The sequence below is a fragment of the Microchirus variegatus genome, assembly GCF_963457635.1.
Source record: "Microchirus variegatus genome assembly, chromosome: 2".
In the NCBI taxonomy this organism is placed as follows: domain Eukaryota; kingdom Metazoa; phylum Chordata; class Actinopteri; order Pleuronectiformes; family Soleidae; genus Microchirus; species Microchirus variegatus.
The window spans coordinates 18,979,515-18,991,397 of record NC_139803.1 but is presented as its reverse complement, the minus strand read 5'-3'; positions in this window follow the sequence as shown (position 1 = coordinate 18,991,397).

The window sequence follows — 11,883 nt, the reverse complement described above, 5'->3', positions numbered from 1 at the left end:
GAGACCACAACGGAATCTTTGCGGGCTAAAGTCACAAGTTTGGAGAAACAAGTAAGAGGCTTGTTGGAGCATGTTGATGACTTGGACAATCGAGGGCGCAGATGTAATGTTAGGGTAGTTGGTCTGGCTGAAAGAGGGAGCCGATCCTCTGTGTTACATGGAAAAGCGGATGCCTGATTGTCTTAAATTGACAATCAAAACAGGACGGGTTAAACTGGACCGCACGCACCACTCCTTGGTACCAAAATCTGACTCTACGACCAAGACCCATAATTCTAGTTTCACAACTTCAGTGACAAGCACCAAGTCATGAATGCAGTCCGTCATCTCGGAGTGGAACCAGACCAGTTCGCACACTGGACCTCATATCTCTTTCTCTAACGATTACTCGGCAGCGGTGGTCAGGAGGCATTTGATGCCATGAAAGACCGATTGAGGAAGATGGATATTGTTTACTCTTTGATTTACCCTGCCACGCTGAAGTTGACGGTCAACGGGACAGAGAAGAGGTTTGACACACCGGAGGCTGCTGCGGCGTTTGTGGACTTTCTCGGTTAAAATGTTTGTCTCTGTCATTCTCTTTCCCCATACTATGTTCTGATTTTTGAACTGATATAAAGGTTTGTAAGTATTACAACGGTACAGTTTTCTCACAGTTTGGTATGCATCATGGTTTTGGTGCCACGGTAACGGTACGGTTTCGATATCTGATTATAAAACTATTCAGACTAGCAAAGGAAATATTACATTGTAAATAATAATTTAAAGCACAGATATAACTAGAAGTGAAGAAGAACTAGAACTGCAGAGTGTGCTTGCTCAGGTGCATTTCACTAATGTGAGCAGTTATGGTGCTCAGGGGTTTCGCCCAGAAATCCTGCTAAGCCTGGGGTAGGGCCTCTCAGGCAGCCAACCGGTCGCCCACGGTGTTTTTGTAAAAAAAAATGTTTTAAAGTTGACAGGAAATTTTAAATTATGACTATTATGTGTTATTGTTAGACATGTATTAACAATATTTAAACACCAACCATAGAGTGTTACAAAAAGACACTCTTGAAATTAAAATAAATAATATCTTATTTTTTTTAACTTAAATTAAATACTAATTAAGTAATTGGCCAGTGGATCTTAAAACAAGCCATGCAATGGTCACATTTAAAAGTAAAATTAATCAACATCAATAAAAAAGTGGTAGTAGTCTGGTGCAGACCCTTTTTTACCTGCGCTGTTCTCTTCTCCCTCTCCTGCGCCGTTCGCCGCTCCTGCGCTCTGCACGTCTCCGTATCCAAAGCAGACTCCGAGTAGATCTTAGTAAAACACGGTGACGACACATAAGAGCAGAGCGCACTTTTCATTGTTTTCACTCCGTGGTCTCTCTCTTCTGTGTTAAACTGCGGGGCCATCCGCACAACTGTTGATGATTTTTATTTGTTATCTGTGCTTATCTATTTGGCCAGGTGGTCGCACTCTGCACGGAGCAGCAGCGCAACCACCTGGCCAAATAGAAAATGTGGAAGAATTGAAAGAAGCCAGTGTACGACCTCACACCTTCCCTTCCTAAATTTAATCCTAATTAATATTAATGTGCTTATTATTATTAATTAATGATAAACTGATAGTCGAGAGCCATCTTAAGGTCGTCAAGTAACTGGACCTGTCATTCTCCTTGGTTTGAGGAGTGGTGCCCCGTTTTGATGATTTTAAGAAAATTAATAACAAAATTATTAAAATTAATTAATTAATTTATATCCACATTTTCTCAGACCACTGGCACAGTTCTAGTTAAGGCCCGAAGTGGCAGACCAAGAAAAATCTCAGATAAGCAGAGGCGAAGGATGGTGAGAACAGTCACAATCAACCCACAGACCAGCTCCAAAGACCTACAACATCATCTTGCTGCAGATGGTGTCACTGTGCATCATTCAAGTATTCAGCGCACTTTACACAAGGAGATGCTGTATGGAAGAGTAATGCAGAAATAGACTTTTCTCTGCACACGTCACAAACAGAGTCACTTTAGTTATTCTAAAGCACATTTGGATAAGCCAGCTTCATTTTGGAATAAGATGCTGTGGAGTGATGAAACTAAAATAGAGTAAGTTGGGCAAAACATGGCAGAAAAAGAACACAGCATTCCAAGAAAAACACTTGCTACCTACAGTAAAATTTGGTGGCGGTTCCATCATGCTGTGGGGCTGTGTGGCCAGTGCAGGGACTGGGAATCTTGTTAAAGTTGGGGTTGCATCAATTCCACTCAATATCAGCAGAAGTTGTGCCGGGGCTGGATCTTTTAACAAGACAACGACCCTAAACACTGCTCACAATCTCAGGCATTCATGCAGAGGAACAAATGCAACGTTCTGGAATGGCCATCTCAGTCCCCAGACCTGAATATTATTAAAAATCTGTGGTGTGATTTATAGGGGTCTGTCCATGCTCGGAAATCATTAAATCTGACTGAACTGGAGATGTTTTGTGAAGAAGAATGGTCCAAAATACCTTCCGCCAGAATCCAGACTCTAATTGGAAGCTATAGGAAGCATTTAGAGGCTGTTATTTCTGCAAAAGGAGGATGCACAAAATTGGTGCCTAAACTTATGCACATAAGTTTTAACTTAAATTTCTTATTCAAACAACCAATGATTTATAAAGGAAAATCATGAAAATTTTGCATACCACTATAAATGGCAGATCGGATATTTTAATTTCTTTACAGAGTGTCCAGCCACAGGCTGTCCATTGGGTTGGGTTAATCCATTTTTGGACATACTGAAGTTTATTTGCTAGAAAGTAATTTCCTGATTTCAGAGGACTGGATGGTGATGGTTTGAAGCCATAATTGATAGGTTGGATAATGGATTTTGTCCAATTTATTGAGTAATCTGATATGGCTGAGCTTTGTGAGTTTTGAAGGAAAAGTAATCTGCTGGCCAAAGTTAAAACGTCTTTAAGCCGCCACAAACTTGAAAAAGCCATCCATGCACTAATCAGTTCTAGATTAGACTACTGCATTGCACTGTATGTTGGCATCTCCCAGACTTCTCTCAGTTGCCTTCAACTTGTGCAAAGCGCTGCTGCCCGTCTTTTAACCAACACAAATAGAAGAGAGCACATCACCCTGTTCTCAAGCTCTTCATTGGCTTCCAGTCTCTTTTAGAATCGATTTAAAACTTTTAATGTTTGCTTCTAAAGCTCTTCACGATCTTGCCCCATCTTATGAGCTTTTAACTCTTTGTGATCCGGGTAGAGCTCTGAGGTAAAACAACCAACTGTTGCTGGAAGTGCCCAGGTCAAAATATAAACACTGGGGTGATTGAGCCTTTGCTATTGCTGCTCCCAGGCTCTGGAATAAACTCCCTGTCGAGATGCGTATCTCTGACCTGGGCCTCTTCAAATCAAGGCTAAAGACCTATTTATTTAGGATGGCTTTTAATACTGAGCAGTATGGTGACACTATTTATCTTTTTTATCTTTTATCTTATTCTATCTAATTTTATTTTGCGCTATTTTATTGTTTTACTCTTTTTAACTATTCTTATTTGTTTCCTCTTTATTTGTTTAATTGTTGTAAAGCACTTTGGATCACCAAAAGGATTGTTGTAAAGGCCTGTATAGACAAAGTACATTTACATTTACATTTACATCATCAGCATATAAGCTTATTTTGTAATGTATTGTGGTTTGAATACTTTTAAAATTTTTGTTTGCACGAATTGCTGCGAGTGGTTCAATCAACACAGCAAACCATGACGGAGACAGTGGACAAACTTGTCTGGTGCCCCTCTGGAGGGTGAAGCTTGGAGAAGTTTGATCCTTTGTCCTGACAGAGGCACTGGGTGAACTGTGTAAAAGTTTGATCCAAAAGTTTTCTTTGAGTCCATTTTTTTTAATTGTAACAAGAAGGAATTTACTTAAATGCTTCTGCATCTAGTGAAACCACCATTGCTTTACGTTTATTGATTGTGCAGTAGTCTATTACATTTACTAATCTGTATGTATTTGTAGTTGAATGTCTTACAACATGACTTACAACATTTTAAATCTACATTTTTATTGCAGATTATAGAGTATTTATTTTGTATTTACCTTCCTGATTTAGATAATATATGAAAGAGTTTGGATGCAAATTGGTTGGTGTAAACATTCACTTAAAGGTGCATTATGTAATAAATCTAAAGCAACTGTCTATAAAATTCTCAGAGACTCAGGAATAATGTTCATATAACATACTGAACTCACCAACAACAGTACAGTCAAAATATTAGCATTAAAAAAAAACCTGTGAAATCATGTTTTGGCATGTGGCGCCACCTACCGCCGTCTACCAATCACAGCAGTCAGTAGAGTCTCAGCTGCCAAGCAACCATGGGTTGCCAGTTACGTCAGAAAACGAAACCTAAAAGACCTCAGTATTTTGAATTTGAATGTAGTAACTGTTTTTGGCCACATTCTTACATATGGCACCTTTAAAACAAGTAACAAGAGATCAATATGTCTATGTAAACAATATAAAATAAACACAACTTTAAGACTTCAAGTGCACACAGATAAGACATTGCACTCCATATTGCACATTCCCTTGTAACAGCATTAATTGTTGCAGCATTCAGTGTTGTCATTCGGGTAAAAACTGTTTTTCAGTCTAATTGTCCTTGCTTTGATTGATCTGAATCGGCTGCCTGAGGGCATGAGTTGAATGTTGAGTGTCCAAGGTGAGACTTCTTTCAGTATGTCCTGGGCTCTTCTGAGATATCGGGCAGTTTAGAGGGGAGAGGAAATCCAATGATCCTCTGGGCAAAGTTGATAATCCACTGGAGCGCTTTCTTTCTACTGCTGTTCAGCTGGCAAACCACACACAGTATGTTAATATTGAGCAGTGATAGAAGAACACAAGCAGTTTCTGTTTGATCATTTTCTGTTTTTATTGCATCCATTCACATTTACTTTATTCACAGACCAACTTTAGCCTCTCTCAAGTATAAAAACATGGATGTGATATGTCAGGATTATTTTATGTTCAAATGAAGAATGTGCAGGAAAAACAACCATATGGAATCCCATCTATTGTCACATGTTGAATTAAAAGTTACATCCTGACAAAAAGAACCTTTTTACTAAGCTTCATGTTCCATTCCTCAGACTCCCTGTCTGGATAGCATCACTGATCCACAGGGCCCAGCATCTCAGGAGTGACCCTGCCCGCAGGAAGAAGGTCTACAGACTCATTCGGACGAAACTGGTCAGTACTCATGTACACACATCACATTCACTATGTGGACAAAAGGATTTGGCCACACCGGTTAAGTATTGAATTCAGGTGTTTCAATCAGGCTTTGGACTAGGCTCCTTATCTCCAATGAAGGGTGATCTTAATGCTTCAGCATATACCAAGACATTCTGGACAATGCAATGCTGCCAAATTTTTTTTTTTTTTGCATCATAAACTGATACCACCAAATATTACACACCTGATCATTTATCGATGGATCACAGTTAACCTGATCCTTTTTATTTCCATGAACTGACATGGTGAATTCAATCCAACTTTTATTTTTTAAGCACTTTCAAACAACCACAGTGAACCAAAGCACAAGACTGAAAGACTGAATAAATAAAAGACATAAAAGCTCACTTAATAATACATCTAAAAAAAAACAAAAGCACAACACAAAAATAACTAAAATAAATTAAGACATAAAACATTGGTAAAGGTAACAATAAAACACAATAAAAACAAATAAGAAGGGGTTTGAGGGTGTAGCAGCTCAGAGAGGTAGGAATCATCATAACCTGTCAGGAATTCAGAATCTCTTCTGTCTCTCCTCTCACTTTTACTCCAGATGTTCCACAAGGTCGGGGTGAAAGAGGGAAGTGTGAGTTACCCCACTTATGTTTACCCGGGGGAGGTGAAACTGTTGATCCGCTCAGTCTTTCCACAGCATGTGTGCGACTACCCTGACCCCTGCCATGATCGGGTGAGAGTCCACGCTGTTAGCAACTCATTAGCTATGTCCATTTCAACAAAACAAGGGGAATCTACTACCAAGTCCAGGTGTGACAGTGAAGCAAAAATGGGATCTGGTGCAGTCTGGGACAGACAATCAATGAGACTGTGGATGGGACGTGATATGACCTTATCACATACGTATCATGTGACCATATCATGAAAGAAACTACTCACAATAACTTGGTCATTTGGAATTTTTATAGATCAATTTCACGATCAGACAATCAAAGGTGAGCCTTTTTTTAAGTGGTTGATGTATATTTTCCAATATACTCCATCTGACAGCCATGTTTTACCTGAGAACCAGTATCCCCTAATTGATGAAACGATTGACAAACTAATTGAAAATTAAAAGTCAAAACTAGTCAATATTTGTTATTACAACCAAGATTTACTTGGGTTTTTTTTTTTTGGTTCATTCACTTTAGTTCACTTATACAAACAGCTAAACATAATGCATCCTTGAACACTGCACACATACAGCACTCCTGCACTTTGTTACTCTGCTGCTAGTATTCTATACAGTTTTCATCATCTACCTTCCCGCAACAGCAAATCAATGCTCTGTTTTAATTCTGTCGTTGACCTGTTTACTGTATACAATCCTGATCAAAATTTTAAGACAAGTTGAAAAATTGCAAGAATTTACATCAGCCAGAGGGGTGCGGGGCGGAAGCCCCCCCCCCCCCACACAGGGTCAGCCCGCAGGGGGCAGATGGCGGCAAAGCTACGGTCAAAGAGGCCCAGGCCTCCCGCACCCAGAGCCCGCTAGCGCCCTCTCACTAAGCTTTCTCTCTTTGAACGCGGTTGGATTGTTGGGCTGCATCATCAAGGCCTCTCGCAGCGTGCCATTGCTGCTGAGGTTGGACACAGTAAGACAGTCATTTTAAACTTCTTAAAAGATCCTGAGGGTTATGGAACAAAAAAGTCAAGTGGTAGACCCAACAAAATTTCACCGGCCCTGAGCCAGGGACACGGGACGATCCTCTGCCCAAATTTAGCTTGTCACTGGTGCCAACTGCAGTCCCATAATTATGAGACGGCATCTGCGAAAGAAAGATTTTAAGAACAAAAAACGTTTTAAGGAAGAGTTGCACGATACCCACGGTAAACCACAGTGCCAATTCCACAGTGCCAATTCCTTCCTACGATACTAGAAATTCTGCATGACTAGTGTAACTGACCCATAGCGGCCGTGTCTACTCTCCTCCCTGCCTCCCGACTTCTCACTGCATGCTACTCCCTTGTAAACAAACCCACATTGCAACTACTGCAAGCAAACTACACAGCTGCTGAAAGATTGGCTGTTTGCCTGTTACTGGTGACGTCCGGGGATATGATACACTGGGTCCGCCCGTCTGTTAGCTGATTGGCTGTTTGTGTCTTTCTGCCGGCAAGAACGAACTCCATGAAGACAGCTCCGCTTCGATAGAAATTCGCTTCAGAAAAAACAACAAGCTAAAGTTCTGTCTCGCCCAGACGCGCGCACAATTTACAGTCACAAACACGAGACAACGCACTCACCATGACAGAAGCACCGGGCTTGAGTTGCGAGTCATCAGTGGCACCGCTAACTTTGCTCAAAAAACCGAACTCGCAGTTGGAACTATTTTGGCTTTAAACAAGGCACAGAAGGTAAAGCAATAGACCACGTGTCAAACTCAAGGCCCGGGGGCCAGATGTGGCCCGCCACGTCATTTTATGTGGCCTGCGAGTGATTAATTGGTCTTAAAAATCTGTGTTAAAATAGGTCTATGCTACATTAAGGCGTGCATTGACCATAAATACATTTCCCACAATGCATGGCGATTGTGTTACCCGCAAAGTGACAGCATCCCGCCACTAGATCGCAGTGTATCATGGTATATGTATCATGCGACGAGTGAAATTGAATAAGTAATAAATACAGAAAGTTATTTAGCAATATGTTACGGAGTAGTTAGCTTCATTTTACATTATATTTGGTTACATTTATTCTGTATGACAGTTACGTCTGGCCTTTTGAGGGTAACCATTATGCTGATGTGGTCCTCAGTGAAAATGAGTTTGACACCCCTGCAATAGACAGGGTCTGTCCACTGTGCAGGCACTGCCACCAAGCTATAGGAGCCTGCAGTGTCTCACCCAGATTTATATGTGGAATACCAGTCCCTGTATGCCCTGTTTATTTTCTCAGTGGCTAATATTAGACTATAGGCTCCGTGTACAGGCTGAGAAATGAAGAGTTAAAGGATGTCAAAGTATAAGCAAATAGAAAATGCATCAAACATATAGTTTTCACAGGGAATCAGTTCCTGTTTATTGTATTTTGTCCTCTATGTTTTATTATGTTGAAGAAGAAGTGTTATTGTCAAATAGATAGTGGATTTGTTATCCTAAGTTGATTATTTATGTTTGTTAAATAATAAGTATTTATAACTTGTACAAATACATTGCAGTTCATAAAAATATTTTTTTAAAAAGCCTGCGGTATCGTGATACTACCCGGAACTGTGATACTTTGTCTGGTATCGTACCGTGGTTACTCATTTTGGTTTCGTGACAACTCTACTTCAAAGGCCTCATCTCCTTCAACGGCACAAAATTGCCTGTTTGGAGTTTGATGGCTGATGGCTTCCAACGTTACTGGCATGACAAGCAGATCCCACCTGAGATGCTTTCTACACGGCACAGTAGAGGGGGCGCCATCATGAACTGGGGGCTTTTTCCTTCAATGGAACAATGGAGCTTCAGGTTGTGCAGAGATGTCAAACTGCAGCTGGCTATGTGGAGATGTTGCAGGGGGCATCCCTCATGACCAAAGGCCATCGTCTATGTGGTAATGACTGGGTTTTTCAAAAGGACACCGCTGCAGTTTACAATGCCCGCCTGACAAAGGACTTCTTCCAGAGAAAAAACAACACTCTTTTGAACCATCCCTGATCTAAATCCAATTGAGAACATTTGGGCTTGAATGGCAAGGGAAGTTTACAAAAATGGACATCAGTTCTAGACAGTGGATGCTCTCCGTGAAGCCATCTTCACCACTTGGAGCAACATTCCCACTAGCCTCCTGGGAACACTAGTATCAAGCATGCCCAAACAAATTCTTGAGGTGATTAACAAGAGTTTTATTTTTTGTCTCACTGCCATTTCTTCTTTTTGCATTTTGAAGCAATACTTAGAACCTTCTTAAGATCCAACAGTGGAAAATGTAAATTCTTGCAATTTTTCAACTGGTCTTAAAATTTCGATCAGGAGTGTATGTCTGTTTGTTGTTCTGTCCACTGTCTCTGTCTTAAATGTACTGCACTATATCTCTCGTGTGTGGACTGGATATATCCTGTCCTTACTGTTTTATTGTTTGAATATCGCATCAATCAATCGTGGTGAAACATTGCTACGTTTCACTATGTAGAGTGGATATGGTTGAAATGCCAATAAATCCCACTTGACTTTACTCATCAGTCCATCTGTGCTAGAGGCAGCATTGTTTCTGCCTGAGCTGTAGTGATGGAGTAGCTGGATACTAACAGGTTTCTGTCTGCAGTCAACTTACTGTATGCTAGTTATCTTCAGCTTTTATAATCTTGACATAGTGATCTTGCTAAATGCTGTATTATATTTTACCAGCTCTACATACAAACCTGAGAAGACACTCAGAGAATGCAAAGCTCTATCAGGGCTGACTAACAGTGTCAATACAGTATATCCCACAAGGTTTTCACTTGTTCATCTTCTACCGCTTTATCCTTCACATGAGATGTCGCCAGTCCACCACGGCCTCATATAGAGACAAACAACCATTCACTCTCACTCCTATGGTCAATTTAGAGAGTCCAATTTACATGTCTTTGGACTGTGGGAGGAAACCGATGAACCCGCAGAAAACCCCACACAGAACATGCAAACTCCATGCCTTTGTTCCAACATGGTTACAAAACCCAGGTCTCCCCACAGCAAAGGCAAAATGCCAACAACTACACCAACTGTGTGGCCACAAGGTTTTCAATTGTCTAAAAAATAATCCTGAATCTGATCACCACTGAAATGTAATGATTTCTTCCATCGCCAAACTTCTTTTTGTTGCTCACAAACAGACAGAAAGAATCAAATATTGCAGTAGACACACTTGTCACAGCTGATACAATGCTTTGTGTTTTGCTTTACAATGTAACAATGTATTGATTAATAAATGAAACATCAGCTTGTCTCATAATTAGTTTGATCATTTAGAATTGTTTTTTTCTTATAATTAAAACAAGCTTTGTGAATATTTTCAGGTTTCAGGTTTTGGTTTGTGGACAAAATAAGACCGTTGAGAACATCATCATTTAGGTTTAGAAAAGACAGATCAACATTTTGTGAACTAAAGAAAATAAATGTTAGTTACAGCCCTAATGTAATGGTGTGTGTGTTTTTTTTTCAGGTGGTATATGTTACTACAGAGGATCTGCACAAGGTTTTAAACTAAAGAATACTTCTCTTGATTCCTTTTAGCAGTTATTGCACTGATAATGTACAGTTGTGAATGTCATTTTATTTTTGCAGTGTGAAGTTTATTATCAGCAAGTTTTAAGCTGTGTTAGAGTGACCTGGTGCGGTGTCAACTAACATTGAAAAATGTTTGTTACTGCCGTTTCTGTATGACATAACATGTTCTGTCTTCTGTGTTTGTTCAGGGTGGAATTTTTGATGTATGACATCAGTAAGCTTAAAATAATGTGACGGAAAATGTTTTAATTAAAACCACCTTGGTCACGTGTGTCTATGTGTCAGTATTTACCTTTTTAAGGTTCCATTGATGGCGAAACAACATGAAAACACAATGAAACAAAGGGAAAGACTCATTGTAGCTCATTGTATTTTACAGTCATGATGCAACATAATCATGAAAACCTTTTGGCCACAGCTGTACAACAAAGTCAGGTGCTGGTCCTCAGTAGTGCATAAGTATAATAACACATAAGAGCATAAAAGCATGATGTAAAAAAAAAACATCACATACGATTTCATTTTTAGTGAGGATAAAAATAAATACATACTAAATAGTTTCAAAGAAACATCTGATTATTAACATTATCTAATGTTTGCACATCCCTAAAATAAATAAATAAATAAAAATCACCACCAATTCTGTGCTCCAAATCTCTATAATTCTACTTCTAAATTGTTACTCTTCCTTAGAAGATCTAATGACAAGTCTGCTGTTGAATGCTGATGTGTGAAGTTAGGAGGCTGAATTGGAAGAAATTGAATACACAACCCACAAGTATTATACACTAATACACGTATATTTGTATTAGTGTATAATCATTTTGTTTAGATTTCATAGCTTCAAAATAAGTATTTGTATATGTATGTAAAGCAAGGGCCTTTGCTTTACTGATCCCACTGCATCTACAGCAAGCTTTTGAAGTTAAAGCTTTCTATGCAAAGTGGCTCTGCCCTCATCGGTACACTGGAGGACCTAATGAAGAAGTAGGAGTGTGACAATGAAGAGGCCACAATAGTTTACTGACCTTGACCCTGTCTTACCCTGTCATTCATTCATCGTCACACACCCTGGACACAGAGACAAACAACCATTCACTCTCACATTCACACCTACGGTCAATTCTGTGTCTAATTAACCTTAATTATTAACATGTGGTTGTGAATTGGTTTGATGTAACATTTAATGAAAGAGAGCAGATGTTATTCATGTATATTATATTTGGCAGCGGTAGAACAGTGTCATCTCCCCAAATGAGCCATACTCCACTACACACTCAAGAAACTGGGAGAACCATATTTTAGATAAATGTATTTTTCAGTCAACTAGGAGCTTCATGGGAGGTAAGAAAAACTAAACACTCATATATTGATTCATGTGCTGTTATAATTACACATCTTGT